This window comes from Quercus suber, unplaced genomic scaffold, assembly GCF_002906115.3.
Source record: "Quercus suber isolate HL8 unplaced genomic scaffold, Cork oak 2.0 scaffold_55, whole genome shotgun sequence".
Taxonomy (NCBI): domain Eukaryota; kingdom Viridiplantae; phylum Streptophyta; class Magnoliopsida; order Fagales; family Fagaceae; genus Quercus; species Quercus suber.
This window is the reverse complement of record NW_027069520.1, coordinates 961,154-982,901: the sequence shown is the minus strand read 5'-3', so window position 1 is coordinate 982,901 and position 21,748 is coordinate 961,154.

Below are 21,748 nucleotides of genomic sequence, written 5' to 3'. Positions count from 1 at the left end.
TTTTTTAGCTTTATACCATGTGAAAAGTTGAGGTATTCATTTCATTCCAAATCCTAAGCGGATAAAGTAAGATAAGATAAATAAATAAATAAATGTTAGAAGTTATTATCACTTTATTATTAAAAGTTTACAAAATTCTTTTTGCAATGAAAGAATTTTGTAAACTTTTAATAATAAAGTGATAAAAGAATTTTACAAAGAATTTTGTAAAATTTCATTGCAAAAAAAAAAAAAAAAAAAGTTTACAAAATTCTGATTAACTTTTTGCCAATAACTTATATGAAGTTGATTCTCAAAAAAAAAAAAAAATTTGAAGTTATTATTATTGATGGTTAACAAGAAAATCAGTGAGCTAAAAATCTCCAGATGTTGATGATCTTGAAGGCTGAGTTTTGGAAACTCAAATAAAATCAGAGAAGACCAGTGGAGGTCGGTCAAGAATCTTTTGATGGTAAAGTTAGTGAGTTTGTAATTCCAAATAAAAATAAGTGTTTCTTGGAATCAAAATAATGAAAAATCCCCTCTTTACCTTCCCGTGGACCAGTACTTATATAGTGTACGCCTTGGGACAGTTATTTGTTTAGCAACTGTCCCTATTATTAAGGAACTAGAAAAATCCGGAGGTAACTTCCATAACTGCCTTGGAAGTTACCTTATCTGGGCTGTTTCCCATAACTGTCATGAGAAAGTGCTTTTAGTAATAGACTTGCCAGTTGTGAGAGATAAAAGAGGAGTTCTTGTCCTAATCAAGGACGAGGAGAGGGGTTAAGGATGCAGGGAGGTCGTTCTTCACATGGACGACTTCATAGAGTCCCAGGGAGGTCGTCCTTCCCATGGATGACCTCATAGAGCAACGAGCATATCGTAGTACTGTCTATCCTTTTTCCCTTTGGATGATTTCAACGAACAAATTTGGAGTTGGTTCTTATTATGCACCATCAATTATCATTTATTTTTAATTTCATAAAGTACTTAGATAGTAGGTTTATTGATTTGAGACATGAAGTAAATTCAAAGGACTAAAGACTAAAACACTACTTCTTTATTTTAAAAAATAAAGTTATTATCATTTTTTTATAAACTGATATGATAAATATGTATATGGATTAATTTTTTTGACTATATCTTATCTTTATTTTGTAAATTATTTGATAATTAAAATCTTGTTTTTTTCCTATATGACAATTAGATCTTTGTCAACTTTTCATGAGTAAGCTTTTTACTCATCCAAACACTGCGAAATGTGATTTGTGCCACATTTAAAAATTAACCGATCAATTTGTAAGCTTATATACAATTTTTTTTAATAATAATTATGACTTTTTATTTTAGCTATTTAGCACCACCAAAACTTAATTTATCTATTTTACCTACATACATACTGCAATAGTGAATCTATTTTAGCTTTCAACACAATAAAATAATATATCTACTACAATAAAATAATTTATCCACTCAAAAAAAAAAAAAAATACATACTACTACCCAAAAAAAAAAAAAAAACACTACAAATGGCACAATCCACATCCACTGCCAAAGAACAACCACCCAAAACAACTACACAACAAAAGACAACAACACAAACCCAGACCACCATCAAACCCACCATCTGAGCTAGATTGAGAGAGAGAAGACCAGCCATCGCCATCGCCATCGCCATCGCCGTCACCGTCGCTGATCAAGCCATCGTTGACCCCGCCATCGCCAACCCACTATTTATCTTATGCTCCAGACCAATCATCGCCGACCCACTAATCCATGCCATTGCCGACCCACTTACCCACGCCATCCACGAAACCCACCGTCCCACACCATCACCGATCACACCATCCATAAAACCCACCAACTCAACCGCCGATCACGCCATCCATGAAATCCACTGGCCCACGCCATCCACGAAACCCACCGTCCCACACCATCGCTGATCAAGCCATCCACAAAACCCATCGATCCAATCGCCGATCATGCCATCCACGAAATCCACTGACCCACGCCATTCATGAAACCTACCGACCCAATCGCCGATCACGCAAAAATAAGAGAGAAAAGATAACGAAGAGGTAGAGAAGGAAGAGAGAGGCTGAGACTCTTGTCCAAGACGAAAAGAAAGAGAAGGCAGAGAGAGAAGGAATATTTTAATGAAAAAGGGGTAGAGAAGTTAAATAAAATATATATATATATATATTTTTAGCTTTGCGCTACAGTGCAAATCTATGGCTAGATGTGCATTGTAGCTGAACATCTAAATTTTTTACTTATGCCTCCACTGCTGCAGCGTGATTTTTGTGGTCAATCGTGCTAAAAAATAGCAATATAACTATTTAACACTACTGCTATGAATGCTCTTGAGGCACGAGTGAAGATTAACGGTGTGGGTACAGTCCACGTGGAGGAGATGAAGTTACGTCGAATATTTATCATTATAGTAATAGGAGTGGGAGGAAGTGGCGGTTGCTTATGCTGGCAGAAAAAAGGTTGGAAATAACGGCCCTGTTCGATTTTCTGTCCTATCCTATTTCCTTTGTTCTACTCTCGTTGATTTGCGCGTGCATTGCCCAGCTCACACATTACTAAACACAATGTCACTAATCCATACATCATAAATACGTAAAATTATTAGCTTCTATAATAAGAGTACATTGGAATTTGGAAGGACAATTTTTATTGAGCTGCTTACCTTTAATTTTTCTTTAATCAATTAATTTGTTTTTTAAGCATTGATTAATTCAATACCATACAGCTACAATTAGTATCAAGGCCATACACCTGTAAAGGTTGTTTAGGCATCACTTAAGAGAACAATTGTTTAGGCATCACTTAATCATCAAACAATTTTTTTTACTTTTGTTTTCCAATATTCAAGACATAGTATTATGAAGCTGTTTGGCTTTACTTGTTTGTTGTTTAAAACCCAAAGTTGAAAGTTTGTTTCCCTTTTTTTTTTCTGTAACACTAATTAATTTTTTAATTAAATAAATTGACATATAATTATATGATAAAAATGACTTTTACTCCATTGGTGAATTATGGAAAACCTAGTTACAATATATATTTTTTCAAAAGATAAATAAAAATTATTCAAAAACAGTTATTTTGTATCTTTTCTTTTATTGATTATTCAAAGAAATTTATTTAGAACCAATTGATGTATCAATCTTTAAAACACAATATAAAATAATTAAAAATTTATTTATTACATTGTTGAAATTGTGCCAATTATATTTGTAGGGTCAAGAACTGTAGCATAAACCCAAGAAATATGAAATATGAGCCCAACAAGCCCAATACAATGAATTTGTAGAGAGTGGGTGAAAGAGCTAGGCCGATAGTGAACTCAACAATGTCTAACAAAGGGTCCACAGATAAATAAGTGTAAGAACAAATTTGAAACTTGAATAAATTGTTGTCCGAAGAGACAAACTTTTGTTTATATAATTCTTAGAGCTACAATAAACCTTCTTCCTTTCTTCCTCTCTCTCTTTTCTCTCCCCTCCTTATGAGATGTCCTTTACATTTATATAATTTTCTTTTTGTCTATCTTGATCGTACACTTGTTCTTCATCAAAGCATTCACTTGAGTGTATGTTCCATTAAGTATCTTCTTTAGTTCTCCATGAGTGGTGGTAGCTGAGGCTACACTGTTCAAGGGTCTTCTCCACATAAATGCAGCCAGAAAAGTTGCTGCAGTACATTTAATGCGGTAGTAGCAGCTTTTCCCTTAGATATTTCTCTGTTCTTATCATCTTTATACGTGTATGAAATTCATCCTTATCAATGGAACTTCTCGGAAGATTGCCCAAGCCACCAAGGTATTTGCTTGACTAGAATTCTTCGTATCTGAGAAGGATATACTCCTCAGACTATATTCCTCCACCACTTCTTTGCATGGTTCTCCAGTCCGGGGTCTTTCCCAATCATTTGCTCCTCCTCGGGCATACCAATATCTTCAAATAGGGCCCAAGACCCAATATATAAATTTGGGCTTTTATCCTCACAATATTTATTGTCACGTTAATTTGTAAATATTTTTTGTAAAATTGGTAATAGTTTTGATGTTTTTTATTTGAGTTGATTACAACTTTCCATCCTTAACTATTGGGTCAATCACAATGTCCCCCTAAACTATAAAATTAACCAATGTCCCTTTTATCATTAGACTAAAACATCAATTGATTTTTGGTTTAAGCGGAATTTGAACTTTAAATTTTTTATTCAAAGACAAGAGACTTTATCAGTTAAGTTAACTAAACCCATCCCTCTTCAACTATTGAAAATAAGCAAATAGCCTCATGTCATCCACTTTGCTATTATTAACATTGTACTAAATATTTTAATTCCCTTTATAAAACATACTGATCAGGACTTTTAGTCACGAAAATATTTTAGTGACAAAATGTCGTACTAAATATTTTAGTGACGAAATTTTTCGTCACCAGGACTTTTAGTGACAGGGCTACAGTGACGAGACGGGGCTATAGTGACGAGACAAGTTTCGTCACTAAAAGTCCAATTTCGTCACTAAAGGTCCTTAGTGACGAAAAACTGGACTTTTAGTGACGAATTTTTTCATCACTGAAAATATATTATATAATTAATAATTTTTTTAAAATAACTAACTCTTCTTATCCTATATAAAAGCCAATTAGTTCACACAAATCCTAGTAAATTACTATTGTTGTTTAGTCATTAGTGCTATTTGCCTTTAAAGAGTTATATTGATACTAATCTTTGGGTTATTTTTTAATATATTTATATTTATATTTTTTTTCTACATAATTTGATAATAATAATAATAATAAATTTGTCCAACCTATTAGGTTCAACCCGACCCGACCCGACCCATGTGGGTTGGGTTGGGTTGAATTTTTTTTTACCCACCATGGTGGATTGGGACAAAAAATCCCCTTAACCCGACCCATGCACACCCCTAGTTTTTAAAAACTTTTTAGTTTTCCCTTGCATCACATGCACACACTTTGTCTTGTCCACCTCTCCCTCTCCCAAAACCTCCATTTTCTTCATCAATCCTTCATCAATCTTCAAGAAAAGGTATGGGTTTTCTCTTATTCTCAAAGTATTTCATGTTTCTAGCCCTAGTTTTCTTGGATTTTGTGTATATGTTGGGATATGAAATTATGATGATTGAATATGGTTTTGTTGATGTTTTAATGAGTTTGATTTATGGTTTTGTTGGTTTTGTTAGTATAATGTTTATTCTACATATTCTACATGTTTGTGCTTCATTTTTTTTTGCATTATATTATGTTTGTGTTGTGTTGTGCATATCATGTTCATGATAAAATGTCTCTTAGATGTTTTTGTGTGTCTCTTTGGATTCCATGGAATACAAAGTTTGTAGGGATAATCATGTTCCTTTGATTTTGAAACATTATATGATCATGTGTTTTTCTTTACACTTTGTCTTAGTTTGCACACTTTTTCATTTGATGCACACACACAAACACCTTGACATGATTGAGTGCTTAATGTCATGACTCTATCATGTTTTGATACTATATGTCTTCACATGTCAATTTGTTTATGAATTACTCTTTAAATTCAATTTTTAGGGTTTTAATTCAAATTCTCTAATTTGGTACTAACTTGTTACTAATCAAGTTTGTTATCATATTTTGTGCTCTGTTTTGTGGTCTTTGCTACTCTGTTTTACAGATGGCTCCAAAGAAAACCTCTACTCAGCGTGGTGACAAGAGGAAACACATGGATAAGACTCGGTTTCGCTCCATCCAACATTTTGAGCGATACAACCAGCACTTTATGAAAGCTCCAATCATTTAAGAGCTATTTGTGGATCTTGTTGATTTCACGGACCACCTCAGCCCAAGCTGTTTTGTGGAAAGAGGTTGGGTAAAGCTACTGACTGATCTCTCAGGGGTTTGTGAACCACTGATTTGAGAATTCTACGCCAATGCCATACTACGAGAGTGTTAGGACATATGTATTTTTACTTGCTAAGAACATATGTCACTTATTTATGTAAATTGGCTAAATCCTTTGACAAAACGCAGTCTACTTGTAATTCGGTAGTTCTAGGTGTTTTTAATACTTCAAGAAACAATGTTTCAAGGTCAAGTGTTGAAGTCATTAAGTCTGTCCAAAAAAAAAGCAAGCTGAAGTGAAAATTCATTAAAGCTTGACACCTGCTCGATAGCTACCTCGACACCTGCTCGATAGCTACCTCGACACCTGCTATCTGTCGAGATTTATAATTTCAGATTTTCTGATCTGATTTTCTTGGGATCCGTGAATATGCTTTTGGGCCTTCTTTTCTCCAAACCCTAAACATATAAAAGGATTGTTTTAAGAGCCATCAAGTGGGACACAAGTTGAAAAAGTATTGAGCAATCTCTGTTTAAGCAAATTGTGATCAAAGACGAAGTTCTTGATCTAGTTCATCTTCTCTGAAGAAGTTGCTGTGTATTTGCACCAAAGGGTTTTGTGACCAAGCATCTTCTTGGGAGCCATGCATCAAAGGTGGAAATTGTCACTACAGATCAAGTCTAATTGGGTATTGGGGTAAGGGTTCAACTGTAGGTTGGTAAGGTACTTAGGATTCCTTTACTTGTAACCGCTTGATTTGATAATAGTGGAGTTTCGGGAGTGGTGACCTGAAAATCACCTGGTAGGGTTTTTGCCACGAGGTTTTTCCCCATTCGTAAACAAATCACCGTATTATTTAATTTCCGCTGCATATTTAGTTTTAGGTGATTTGTTTGTGCTTCCACGTTATTGCATGATAAATTGATTAATTAATAACTTGGCTAAGTAATTAATTGGTTTAATCATAAGGGGTTATTCAGATTGTGGCCTATCAGAGAGGAAGTCATAGACTGTTGGGTTAAAGGCCATGAATTCACCATTGAAGTGGAGGACATTGATGAGGTTCTCGGATTTGGAGATGTCAAACATGACTTAACTCACTTTAAGAACAGAATGCTCTCCATAAAGACGGTCCAATCCCATATTGGTGGTGTTAAAGAGATGAGATATCTCAACATAATTGCTTTCCCACCGGATTTGCAATGTCTTACCTACATCATGGTGTTCAACCTATATCTGGTAAGAAAGATGACCACCATTAACAATGCAAGCACCATCTTCCTCATGGAGGTTCGGGAGAATATCTACGTTGACATCAGTGTCCATCTATTCTCCATTCTTGCCAATGAAACAAGGACAACCTCAAGGCCTAAGCTTATCCTCCCTAGTCTAATCATGAGGATCCTTTAGGAAAAAGGTGTGGAGATTGGACTGATACAAACTTAAGCATCGGAGGCTCCCTCACTGGGTACAACTCATTGGTCTCTTTGATTAATCTCTCCTTTATTTTGCAGGTCTTACAAGATCATCTAATGCTCCAGATTGGACGAGTGACCCAATTGATGATTTTGGCATCATCACATTGCTTGCTAGATTTTTAAATCATTGAGATCTATATTGTATAGTCTTAACTGATTGTGTTTGGAGTGTTTGCATGCATTTTTTAATGGGTCACATAGTATCAAGTTTGCATATATTAAAAGAGAGAATATTTGTATTCATGTGTATCATCAACTTATTTTTTAAGTTTAGTTTGTGTCTTTTTAGTTTTCCCCATCTCCTAAATTTTCCCCAAACCTATTTTCTAAACCTACGTTGTTCTTAAGGGAAGTTGTTGCTCTTTGTAGGGGGAGTTGCCTCTATTTTCTATAGAGTTTAATTCTTTTTGTGTTCCCTTGGTTCTCTATTTTTTCTTATTCTTTGTTGTGTATGTTTTCTATCTACTCTTTATTTGAGTTGTCTTTGTCAATATGTGACAAAAGTGGGAAAAATAGATGAAATTTAGGAATCATGTTGAAAAGGTTTTTAACTGTTTTTATTTAGGGGGAGATGAAATTGATTTTGAAAAGGGGAGAAAATAATTTTTTATTTTATTTTATTTTTTTATGTATCTAACTTAGGGAGAGAGTTAGTTTGCATGTTTTATTTGCTGTTATTGCATATTTGCTATTTGTTGTTTACCTGTCTTTATTTCTGCACATGTGTTGATGTGCTCTTTTGAGTGTTTCAAGAAAGACGGGTACATTCCGTTCAAAACCTTTTGCCTCTTCTTGCAACTTTTGGGTTAAAAGTATTTAGATTGGAATTTGTGATGTATTTGGGTATTTTATTGTAATTGGGTTGTTCTTGTATTTGAGCATTTCATTTTGTATGTAAGTTGTCACAGATTGCCAAATGGGGAGATTGTTAGGTTTTAAAAGTGTAAAACAATTGGCAAACCATGAGCACAAACTTGTCTAAATATATAGATCTTAGAGTCTATAGGTTTTGATACTTCCAAAGAAATTCTGATAGATTCAAAGGAATTCTAAGGAGTCAATGGGCTGGAATGTCTCCGGATGTTCTTGATCTAGTAAGGTGAGTCATGAGAAAACAAAGAAAGTCAGCAGAGAAGACCGGTGGTGGCCGGCCTTTGATTCTCCGATGGTAAAGTTAGAAAACTGGAGGATAGGAAAACTTTCTGTGTTTTTACGTTTTTAAAACTCTCCCCGGATCAAGAAAAAAGATCCCCTTACCTCTGCAGAGACAGGCCTTTATATAGCAGTAGAAATCAGTTACTTCTGCCAATCGTTGTAGGGTTTGGAGGATTCAGTGGATAACTTCCTTAACTGCCACAAGGGTTACCTCTTCAGAAACTGCGTTGAGACTTGAGCGATACAGCTTTTGGTCGAAAGGGTGCTTAGTTTTGCTGTGAATTGACCTCGTCCGTCATTAATGATGGACGAGGTCTAGCTCTTTATTAACCCATCTCGTCCGTCACTACTGAAGGACAAGATATGCAGCCCGCTCGTCCTACACTGGACGATCGTACATGGGTATTGGTGGCAATGGAGGGACGAGGGTATTAAACACAGCTGAGCACTGAGGTGGACGACCATAAGGACGAGTGTTTGAACTTGGATGTTTCCTGGCACCATCAGGTTTGATTAGAAAATGCTCATGGTGTTGCAAGTTAGAATACAAGAATAAGGAAACTGTAGGCTTAGAAATTCAAAACATGCCAGCTTTGACCAATTGAGAGAACAATTTCGATTGATCGAAAGACGGGTTCTACAAAATTTAATTAAAGCCCAATAGCCCATCAAGCCCATTAAGTGATTAGGGTTTCAAATCTATTTCACATAATATTTGAAGGAAACCCTAAGGCACATTTTGTGATGACTTTAATGGTACTCTTGTGAGATCTAAAAGGAACTGTGCCTTCTCCTTTCAAAGTCACTACCAGAAATCATTCTTATATCATTAGAATCGCTGGATCTAAAGTTGCTACCACAAGATCAACAACTGCTGATGATTTGAAACCTTTAAGCGAGATCTCAAAGTCATAAACGTGGGTGTTTGTATTTAGCAAATTCAAGATAGAAGAGTCCATAAAGTCAAAGTTGCACGTGGTCGTGTTAATAAGTTCTACATGAAGTAACTTTAGATTTAGGGTTTAAATATATTGTAATCTTCCATTCTATCACAGTGGATTTATTTACCTTGAGGATAGTTAGGTTAAATCATTCCCGAGTTTTTACCTTGAATCGATTGGTTTTATTGGTTTTCCTGGATTATTATATTACTATCTTCTTTACTTTTCCGCACCAAGTAATATATTTGCATGTGTTTAACCTAGATTTCATAATTAACCTAAGTAAATACTTGGCTAATTCATTAGGTTAAGCTAATCTATGTGATCTAAACAAACAAACAAACAAACAATAACAATAATAATAATAATAATAATAATAATAATAATAATAATTTCTTAACGTTAAGATTTATAAGACGGACAAACAAATTAAGGGAGTATGTGCATAAGGCACTATAAAAAAGGATACATATAAATTGGGCACTATTAAATGAATTTAGTGAAATTTATACCTAATTAATAGGATATCTTTGAATAGTAAATAAAAATGGGTAAACTACTAAGTGAGTCCTTGTCCTTTAATGGCCAAAGTGGAAATATCTGACATGGTCAAGCGCTGTTGAAGCTTAGACACAGGAAGCACAAAGTTGATTTGGTTAGCCTCAAATTCATCGTTCAAATTTCTTTAGAAAGCCCTTAACTTCAGTTTCTTGACTTTTGAGCATCCAATACTCAAAATAGCTTGGGTCCTTCAATTCGTCTGTTCTCTTTATCGGATCTTATTCTTTTTCCTCTCTCTCTCTCTCTCTCTCTCTCTCAAATGAATTATTAATAATATAAATTGAATTATTGTTGATAGTTCAACAAATTCTTTAATTTAATTTTAATTTCTTTATTCTATGTGGCAGTACATGTGTCATTTGATGTTGCATAAAAATAATTTTTTATTTTAATTGTTAACTACGTTAGCATTTTTTATTCATTACTTAATGGCAAGGAATATTTTGACACAATACCCAAAGGGGGGGGGGGATTAAACTAACACATTTGAAATATTAGAGACCAATTTTGTAATTTATCCAAAAAAAAAATCAAACAATTCTTGAAAACAAAATTACATGATATTATATTGAATAAATAGCTTCCTTAATTTTGTCACAACTTTAATGAGATATATTATGATTAACTACGTATCACTTTTACAAACCATCAATTTTTCTTCACCACTCACAATTAGCCACTTATAACAAAAATTGTAACCCAAAAATTATGTTATTGTATTTTTCAAATATAGAATATATATATATATATTTATATACTACTTGTAGAATATAGAATATAGAATAACATAACAAATATATATATATATAGACAGGCTAGAGATTAAAATTGAAGCTCTCTCTTTATCGATTTTTTTTTTTTTTTTAATTTAAACGTGCCTTGAGATTTTCTTCTGACAATTTCTTTGTTGTTGCTTGTTTTGTTATGCAGCATGCTTTCCTTGTTTTTTGGGCTTTACCGTCAAGCTTTACACCAACGTACTCATAGCAATAGTCATCTAGGCGACAATGTTATCAAAGTTGTTCATGATTCAATGATGCTATAACTAATACTTGACTTTGAAGTTGTACTGACCTTTGTTTTGCAATTAAGCTGCACCAACACTTGTCTTTTTAACCCAGCCACCTCAAGGGTCTTTGCAACGCAGCCATGTCAAAAGTCTTTACTGTGAAGCCATGCCAGCGTTTGTCCTTGCACAGAAGCTGCACTAGCACCCTTCTTTTGCCATAAAGTTGCCTCAACACTTTATTTGCTTTAAAGCTATACCAATATTTATCTTTGCCATGAAGCCACGTCAATACTTCATTCACACCAAAGTCATGCCAACATTCATCTTTGTCATGCCAACACTCATCTTAGCCATGAAGCCACGTCAACATTTCATTCGCACCGAAGTCATGCCAACATTCATCTTGCCATAAAGCAACGTCAACATTTCATTCACATCGAACTCATGCCAACATTCATCTTTGCCATGCCAACACTCATCTTAGCCATAAAGCCATGTCAACAGTCCATTTGCACCAAAGTCGTGCCAATGTTCATCTTTTCCATGAAGTAATGTCAACAGTTCATTCGCACTGAAGTCGTGCCAATGTTCATTTTTGCCATGAAGCAATGTCAACACTTCATTCGCACCGAAGTCATGCCAACATTCATCTTTGCCATGAAGCCATGACAACATTCCACATTAGAATTGAAGTCAAATTGAAGTTGCATCAATATTTGCACTGAATTTGTGCTAACATTCATCTTTACCATGAAGCCGTGACAACACTCCACATTAGCACTGAAGTCAGGCCAATACTCGTTTTTGCCGTGAAACCACGTCAACACTTCATTTGCATTGAAACCATGCCAACATTCATCTTTACCATGAAGCCTTGACAACACTCCATATTAGCACTTGCACTCACATTGAAGTTGCACCAATATTTGCACTGAAGTTGTGCTAACATTCATCTTTTCCATGAAGCCATGACAACACTCCACATTAGCACTGAAGTCATGCCAATACTCGTCTTTGCCGTGAAACCACGTCAACGCTTCATTTGCATCAAAGCCATGCCAACGTTCATCTTTATCAAGAAGCCATAACAACACTCCACATTAGCACTTGCACTCGCATTGAAGTTGCACCAATATTGACCTTTATAATAAATCTACAATAACACCAATTTTCAGAGGCAACATAGCATAGACATCGAGGATACATTACACTGTAGCTAGACATCAAGATTTCAAAGACGCCAACAAGATGTTGAAGATGCAAGGAGTCTCTATCAAGACTTTGAAGGTGCAAGGAAATGCCAAAAAAAAATTCGACATTGCACGAATATGCCCATAGAAGCAAGGTGATGCAACACCAACTTCAGATATATAATCTATCATCATTCTGGAGGAAGTTGACGTCATCCAAATTTCAAAAATATGATGTGAAACGACACCACTCAGAAGGGAGATGATGTGGTTCAAATTTCAGAGCTATGAAGTGACACAACCTAAAAAAGAGACGATGTAGCTTAGACTTGTAAGGTACAAGAAGATGCCCCTAAGAGATAAGTGATGCAAAGCATACTTCAGAAACATGGGAAACTGTCCATTAAAGATGAGCAATGCCATGCAGACTTCATTTTTTGCAAAAGAGATTGAAGATTTTATTTTGCTCCATAACAAAGAATTAACTTATGTTTATCATCATTTCAAGGAAAGCTAAGCAACGTCAACTCCTTACAGTCTTCATCTTTGACTACAATGATATTCGATCATTCTATTGAGCAGTTGACTACCTTTAAGCAATGTCTTGCCAACCAAAGGGACCTTAAAAGCATATTGACAACCATTGCAAAACTCTTCAAGCCAGACTGGCAATCCTTCTTCTTTTCATGTGACTGAACTTAGTGACAAGTACTAAGCTGCCTACGTACCTCGAAGAGGGATCAAGTCATCACGTAGTTCAACGTCTTCTTCAACAAACTGTCAAGTGTTTTGTTAAACACTTCAGCTAGTCCATTTGCTGGGGCATTGTACATGGAGGAGTTGTATTGTTTAAATCCAAACTTCTCGCACAGTTCCGTCATCAGCCTATTGTAGAATGGTTTTTCATTATCGGTTATGATATAACGAGGGACACCATACTAATAGATCAAATAAGTTCAAATGAAATTAACTACTATCTCTTTTTTCGCTTCCCTAAGGGGCATAACTTCCGCCCACTTCGAGAAGTAATCAGTTGCGGCCAAGATGTACAAATGGCCACCGGATGACTTTGGTAATGGTCCTATCGCGTCAAGCCCCCATGCATCAAAAGGCCAAGAAGCTACAATTGGGTGTAGAGGTTCTGGCGGCTGGTGGATGAAGTTCGCATGATACTGACAAGTTTTGGATTTCTTAGCGCACTCCATGGAATCTTGCACCATTGTAGGCCAATAGTTACCCATTCGTTTGATCCTGTAGTGTAACTTAGGACCTGACTGATGTGCGCCACATATTCCAGAGTGAGCCTCCTCTAGAGCTTGTTTAGCTTCCTCATCTCCTAAGCAACGGAGAAACAATCCATCAAATGAACGATGGAAGATAGTGTCCTTATAGTAAATGAATCAATTAGCCCTTCGCCGAACTTTGGTCTTGTGATGTTTATCATCCAGAAATCTTCCATGTTGAAGATATTCAATGATCACTTGTCGCCAATCTTCTTTTTCAACAAGGCATACAGAAATAATGTTGGATTGCTCTTCTTCTTCTTCTTCAACCACGAGAGGTACCACCCACCTCTGGGAAATAGCAACTTTGGTTGTCTCTTCTTGGGATAATGCTAAGGCGATAGCCAAATTAGCTAAAGCATCGGCCTGTTTATTCTCCTTCCTTGGTACATGCTCCAATATGATGGCCTCAAAATTTGCTAGCAATTTCTTCGCATATTTGCAATAAGGGATAAGGTCTTCTTTCTTGACGTCATACTATTCCAAGACTTGGTTGATAATTAATTTGGAATCCCCAAATATCTCAAGTTGCAATATGCCTATCTCAATGGCCATTTGTAGACCAATAATCAATGCTTGATATTCAGCTACGTTGTTAGAGCAAAGTCAGCTTAACAAGAACGAGTATAGAAGTATTTGCCGTTGTGGAGAGACAAGCACTACACCTGCCCCTGCTCCTTCTTGACGTGCAACCCCATCAAAAAACATCATCCATGGTGGCATTACTTCAATGTAAAACACATCTTCATCCAGGAAATCATCGAGAACTCCAAATCAGATAGGACTGGGTGATTAGCTAAGAAATCTGCCAATGCTTGTCCTTTGACAGCTTTTTGTGGAACATACGCGAGGTTATATTGTTGTAGCAAGACTGCCCATCGAGCTATACGATCCGAAACCATTGGCCTAGAGAGGACATACTTAATCAGGTCCGCTTTTGCTATCAAACGAACCATATATGCTTGCATGTACTGCTCCAGTTTGTCTATGGCAAAGAAAAGAGCGAGACACATCTTTTCGATAGGAAAATAATTTAATTCAACCCTATTGAGAGTTGGACTTAGATAATAAAAAGCTCTTTCTTTCCCCTCTTCATTTTCTTATGCCATAAGAGCACCCAGAGACTTTTCTTGTGCCGCGATGTACAGCACCAGAGGCTTTCCTAGGATAGGAGCACCTAAAACTGGAGGATTTAGTAAGTATCTTTTGATGCATGCAAAAGCATTGCTACAAGCCTCATCCCATTCAAAGTGCACATCCTTCTTCATCAATCTATTGAAAGGTTGACATTGACCAGCCAAGTTTGAGATAAATCATCATATGTAGGCTAGTTTTCCCTACAAGCCTCTAAGTTCTCACATATTCTTGGGCTCTGGCATTTTCTAGATAGCTTCAATTTTGGACTGGTCAATTTCAAGACCGCGGTGCCTCATAATGAAACCAAGAAATTTCCCAGATGTTACACCAAAAGCATATTTACGGGGGGTTCATTTTAAGCTGATACTTTCTTAGGCAGTTGAACACGGATCGCAGATCTACCAGATGGTCTTCCCTCCTTTTTGTTTTAACCACTAGATCATCGACATAACTCTCCACGTATTTATGAAGTACATTATCAAAAATCTTTTGCATGGCCTGTTGATAAGTGGCACTAGCATTCTTTAGTCCAAAAGGCATCACTTTGTAACAGTAAATGCCTTTAGAGGTACGAAAAGCTTTGAGCTCTTCATTCTTAGGATTCATTCGAATTTGGTTGTAGCTTGAAGAACCATCCATGAAAGATAAAGCTTCATGACCAGTAGTGGCGTCAACCATGACCTCAGTGATGGGTAATGGAAAATCGTCCTTAGGACATGCATTATTCAAATCACGGAAGTCAACGCACACCCGGATTTGTCCATTCTTCTTTTTGACAGGGATCCATTATGGGTACTGTACTTCACGAATGAAACCTGCCTCAATTAGCTTATAGACCTCATTTTCTATTTGAGGGATAAGCTCTGGCTGAAAGCGTCTTTGGGCTTGTTTGACTGGGCACACGCCCCTCTTTACTGCCAAATGGTGTAAAGCAATACTTAGATTAAGCCCAGGCATTTCCTTGTAAGTCCAAGCAAACACATCTTTATATTCTCCTAGGAGCTAGAGGTACCCTTCTTCTTCTTTAGGGGTGAGAAGCGCACTGATGAAAGTTGGCTGGGGTTCTTCAGCAGTTCCTAAATTAACTTCTTTAAGTTCATCAACTGTAGCCTATCCTCCATCTTCCAAGGCTAGAGAAGCTTCATCGACCTCTTCATTGGCTACTTTAGCATCTGAAAGTGTATCCTTTTCTATTGTAATATGAAACGAGGATGATACCTCTTCAATTTGCTTATTGTGGACAAGTGACTGACTTGTGTGTACAATCATTCATCTTTTGACTTTGAGCGATCCTTCAGTGCTGATATCTAAGGTAAAGTCACATTTCATGCGTGAAGGAATGCTATTGGGGATCTCATCATTAGCTTTCTTCTCCTCTTGAACCTCAAAGTTTATTTGATTTTGAGAATGACTATCAACAAGCCTTTTTGTGGCTCCCAATCGATCAAAGACTGATTTACAAGCAAGAGTGTCCTGATTTTGTGTTAAGCAAGTTGCATTTAACCTATTGAACACTATGATTCATGACGATGAGGCCTCAATGTGATCAGACACCGAAACGCTCGATGAAGAGTGATCTTTTCTTTGATTTGAACTTTCGCCGACCTCCACTGTTATGTATTGGGAACTTGAAGCATCGCTTCTTTTCTTGATCCATATCTGAGCTAGTTGTTCAGGAGTATAACCTAATCCGGTCTTTAGGATAGGAATTTCATGCCCTTTAAGCCGCATTCTCCTTTGTGTTTTGCTAAGGCCATACATCTTTTCTCCAGTGGCTTCTGGAATTAGCTTCCCTAAGTCCCCTTTTTTTGAGAAATCGTAGCCTGCTTTGGCTAACAGCCTGTACGTCTTTAGGTCGAACCATTCTTTTGTCCGCTCACTTGGTAGAATACCATGCTCCATTAGACATTGTGAAGACCTCACGAATCCATTTAGTGGTTTCAAAGGCAAAGGATTTGTGGATGAAGTTAAAGGCATGACGTGATTTTCTTTCAATATGGTTATATCCTTAATTGTGAGCTTTGCAAAAGGCATTCCCATGTCTCCTATAGATTGAAGGCATTCCACAAATGATGATTGTCCATTCTTGTGGCGTGATAATGGTACATAACAGAGGAATTGAGGGTTATTGGAAGGCGTTGAAATTTCTACTCTCACTACATCACTGGTAGATTCACTAGAATGATCATTCTCATATTCTGGACCTTCCTTTGGGGAAGGAATATCCTTTCTAGTGATGAATTTAACATGCTTCTTTTCACTTTGCTTGCTTTCCATAGATGGGATCTCAACTGGGAGAACTTCACTAGCAATGTTATCTTCTACATAAAATTTTGCGTCAGCAAAGTGAGCTTCAGTCTCAACAAAAGGCTTCAAGTCAGCATTGGCCTTCTTTATTCCACTTTGTAGATACTTGAAACATTGATGCAAAGTTGACAGCACTATTCCATTTCCATGGATCCATGGACGTCCTAACAACATGTTGTAGGTTGTCTTGGCATCAATGACATGGAACAAAACGTTGCTTGTCAATTCTCCAATGATTAATTCCAAGTGTATCATGCCGATTGCACGTTGTTCTCCTTGGTTAAAACCTTGAATGACCAAATGACTATGTGATAATTCCTCCATAGTAAGACCAAGTCGTCTCATTGTCATTTTTGGTAGTATATTAACAGCTGAACCTCTGTCAATGAGAATACAATCGATCTTTTGTTCACGAGCATAACCAAAGACATAAAGTGGACGATTGTGGGGCTTAAAGCCTAACAATAGATCCTCATCCGTGAAAGTTAAGTCTAGAGAGCACGTGTAACATTCCTGGGTTTGTTGAAGCAGATTGGTAGAAGGAGTGTACATTTTTGGCTTTTCAAGAGCTTGGGTGAGCACTCCCTTTGGTGAGATGGAGGATTGCAAGGGTTTAACTTCATCGACCTGAGATTGGAGTTCCTCTAAAAATGACAAAGTCTCATTTGGACCACCATAGCCAACATCCTTCTTCTCGTCCTGAATTTTGCAATGAGAGACCGTGTGAACGGCCTTGGCTGAGTCATTTTGAAAGAATTTTCTGGGGAAGAATTCTTCCAATGTTATAAGATTTTGAAGTTTTTGGGTTTGTGTTGAATCGTCATACATTTTTGTCCCCGGACTTTCTTGCCTTTCATCACTCCTTCTTCTTGACCGAGGCTGAATCTGGTTTTGTGCTCTTCTGGACTCTTGGGTGATCAAATAAAGAAAAGTTGCTCGTCTCTTTTTCCATCTCCTACGAGTAACCATCGTCCAGCCTTCTTCCTCATCCATTGTTGACCTTTTATCATTATTTGAATTATAATCAGATGCTTTTTGTGAGAGTTGAACTTGAATAGGTTCTAGAGAACCAAACTGGATGAGAGTGGTATTTTCCCCTTGCTTAGTAGTTGGAGACATGCAACTAGGTAACCCACAAGCAAATGTCACAAGGTTTAACTGAGCAACGTCATTAAAATCCCAGTCAATTTTCCTTTCCTTGGCTAGCTTCAATGATTAGTTCTTTAAGAACAAAGCATTTTTGGATTGGATGGCTTATGATGCGTTGATACTTACAATAGTTTGGGTTATCAACTTATCCCATCTCTTCCAGTCGTTTGCATTCTGGCAATTCAATTAATTTCAACTTGAGCAGTTGTTCTAGCATTTCGGGCATATTGGCATCTAGGAAAGGATACACCTTTTGTTCTCATTCCTTAAGTGATAAGCGACGCGTCTCACGCTGTTGGCCTCCCTCAGGCCTCTTCTCATTGGCCTTCACATTTCTTGTTGAAATTTTGACTGGAGCCAGGTTAATATTCATTGAGTCTTTGATATTACTGTTCGCATTCCTGTCATTTTTCCTTATTTCCCATCTTTCTTTACTTTCCTCAGGTACGGGAGGTTTCATATTTCCATGGCTAGAGATACTCAATTCCATGTCACACGTACGAGTTGCCAACTCTTCAAATGTTTGGGGCTTTATCTCTTAAAGGATGTAAAGAAGTCCCCAATGCATGCCTTGGATGCACGTTTCCAAAGCAGATATTTTAGAAAGTCTATCCTTGCAATTTAGACTCAAAGAACGCCACCAATTGATATAATCAACGACGGGCTCATCCTTCCACTATTTGGTATTGGTAAGCCCCATCATGCTCACTGTACAATGCATGCTATAAAATCGGTTGAGAAACTCTCTTTCAAGTTGTTCCCAACTATCAATTGACTCAGGTTCTAAGTCTGTATACCAATCAAAAGCATTCTCTTTTAGTGAACGGACAAACTGCTTTACAAAGAGGCCTCCTTGAGTCCCTACATTCTCACAGGTTTCTACAAAGTGAGCCACGTGTTGCTTAGGGTTCCTTTTGCCATAAAATTGCAAGAACTTGGGGGGTTGATACCCATTTGGCATCCTCATATTATCGATGCGCTTTGTATAGGGCTTCGAATATATGAGAGAACTTGTAGAAGAACCTCCATATTGTGCTCAAATAGTGTTCGTTGTCATGTCCTGCAAATGTTGGACAGATATCAAGGCTATTGAGGTGGAATGTCCGTGTTGAGAAGTGCCTTCACCTTCTTTTCCCTTATCAACCCCAGCATTTGCTCCTTTCATGTTAAAGCCAGGTGGGTGCTTAGGACCAAGACTTGATTCACCCGAATCTTGTACCTCTAGCTTGTTCATTAGGGTTGCTATTTTGACGTCCTTTTCTTCAAGTGCTTTGGTGAGAAGGGTGACCCTTTGTTCCATTTCAGCCATCTTTTCTTTCATGGTAGAGGTATTAGTCATCATCATTAGCATGACCTCTAGATATGATGGAGAAAATGATGAAACAGGATGAGTCAAAGGTACTTCATTCCTTAAGTTTCTCATCATGGGTGAAGAGTTGATAGAAAAGGTCTTTGTTGAGGATGATTCATTATTGATCTCCAAATCTTTCGAGATAGATGAATCCTTAGTGGTAGCTTTCCTATTTGCAAGAAAGTCCAGAGAGATGGTAGTATAAAGCTCGCTCTCTTTGGTTGGTTGGGGTTGAAGTCGATCAAGAGCTTTGGCTTGACTGCGAGTGATTAGGCCAACAAAATCATTAGCACTGGAAGCATTGACTACTGATTTTTGAACATTCTTGTTAGAGGCCATTGAAGCTAGTAGCAAAATGATGTCGAATTTCTTTTCTTTTGAAGAAGAAAGAGATGAGAGGTAAAGAGGTCCCACTGGGCGTGCCAGAATATGTAGACGACTAAATTTCATGTTTGAAATAAATCAAACAAGTAAAATAGTTTCACAAATGCGGATTTGTATTGATGATTGTGTGGTACAATTCTCTGAAATTACAAAAGAGTTATCCTCTGATTTGATCTCCTTGCAAGATTTGTTAATTTGGAATTGTGGTAATATGATTTTGATTCGAACACCAAATACACTTCAATTTGGTTGAGGGATGGATCGAAGATCGTTGAAACAGAATTATAATGAATCTTTAACTATGAGCTTGTTAGAAATCCTTTGCTCTTCACGTTTTTCGTGTGTTCTTCGTCTTTAAAGGTTTGTGGTGGAAGTTCTTCGAGGCTTTAAAGGCTTGAATCCATAAAACTTCACTGATTTGTGAATTGTTGATGTTTCTAGAGGCTCTTGAGCTTGATTCCAACAAACTTTAGGATCTAGGAAGATGATTTGGATGATTTCTCTTCGAATGTTCTTCATATTCGAAGTTGAAGTTCTTGAAGTTCTTGGAGGCCTTAGGGCTTGGTTCCGGCAGAGCTTCTGGACTTCTGAGCATGGTTTTAAAAATCGGTACGGTGAAAGAACCAGAATAGAGGGTGTTTACCAGTTTTATGGTCCGACCGGTGGTCGAACCGATGATGTCATAAATAATAAATAAATAATTATTAATTATAAAAATAAATAAATAATTTTATAACTAGTCATTTTAACTAAAAAATTTAATAATAGTAAAACATTAAATATTAACTTACCAACTTTTGGACACCACTTAACAAAATTCAACCAAAAAAATAAAAACCATAAAAAGGTAAATTGTAATAATTACCAAACATTTTTAGTTATTTTTTAATTTGTCAAATAACCAAAAGAAAGTCACCAATAGGTAACAATATATTTACCCACATGATACTTTTTTCCCACCTATCCTACACTCACACGTCTATATCACACCCACCACACATTTATTCAAACTTTCAAACATCTCTCTGGACTTAAAAAGTTTCTTCCTATTCCACTTTTTGCTAAAGTCTCATTTCCGGATTTCCATCTTCAATATTCTCTCCCTCTCTCTGTCTCTTTGTCTTTTTGACTTCTCCCTTTCCTTTTTCCTATCTTTCTTTTCATCTTTTCGTTTTCCCCACTCTCTCTGCTTTGTCAGTTTGTCTTCCTCATGAGAAATAAGGAAGTTTCCGCCTGAAACTTTAGCATTTTTTGAGCAATATTCATGAGTTTTTTTCTCCTGAACAATTTTTGGCCTCCATTCACTTGGTTTTTTAGCATACGGCGTACCTGTACAGGTTTATGCGTGCATTTCTTTATATTAGTAGTATTTTAGGTGAACTTGTACTGGTTTTTTTTTTTTTTTTTTAAGAAGCAGTACTGGTTTTTCTTTGAGAGAGTGAGAAATACATTCCGACTGAATTTTGATTTCGGCCGGTAATGACCGAAACTGTAACGTGAGAGCGAGAGGACAGACCACCACAGCAAAACCGGTTCGACCTCCAGTTTTTCGGTTCTCAGGCTGAACCGACCGTTATTACTGTTTACCGGGTTTTAAGCTATTCCGATTTTTATCATAACCGGACCGGATTTGATGCCGGTTCTCGGTTGAACCGGCCGGTCCAGTCCGGTTTTTAAAACCATGCTTCTGAGGCTTCAATGGCTTGGTCTCCTTTTAATGTCTAGGAGGGCTTCTATTTATAAGAGTTTGGGGTGGATGAGACACGTGGGGAGCTGATTGGTGACACATTCATAGCCTGATTGGTCTGCTTATGTCATCTTACACGTGTGAGGCTGATTATTCATCGCTTTCACGTGCAGACTGTTATGTCATCGCTTACATGCCTGATGTGTGATTGGTTTTTGCATGACACTTGGCAAATTTTTTTTGGTTTCTGAGTAGTAATAGCAAACCTAGCAGCA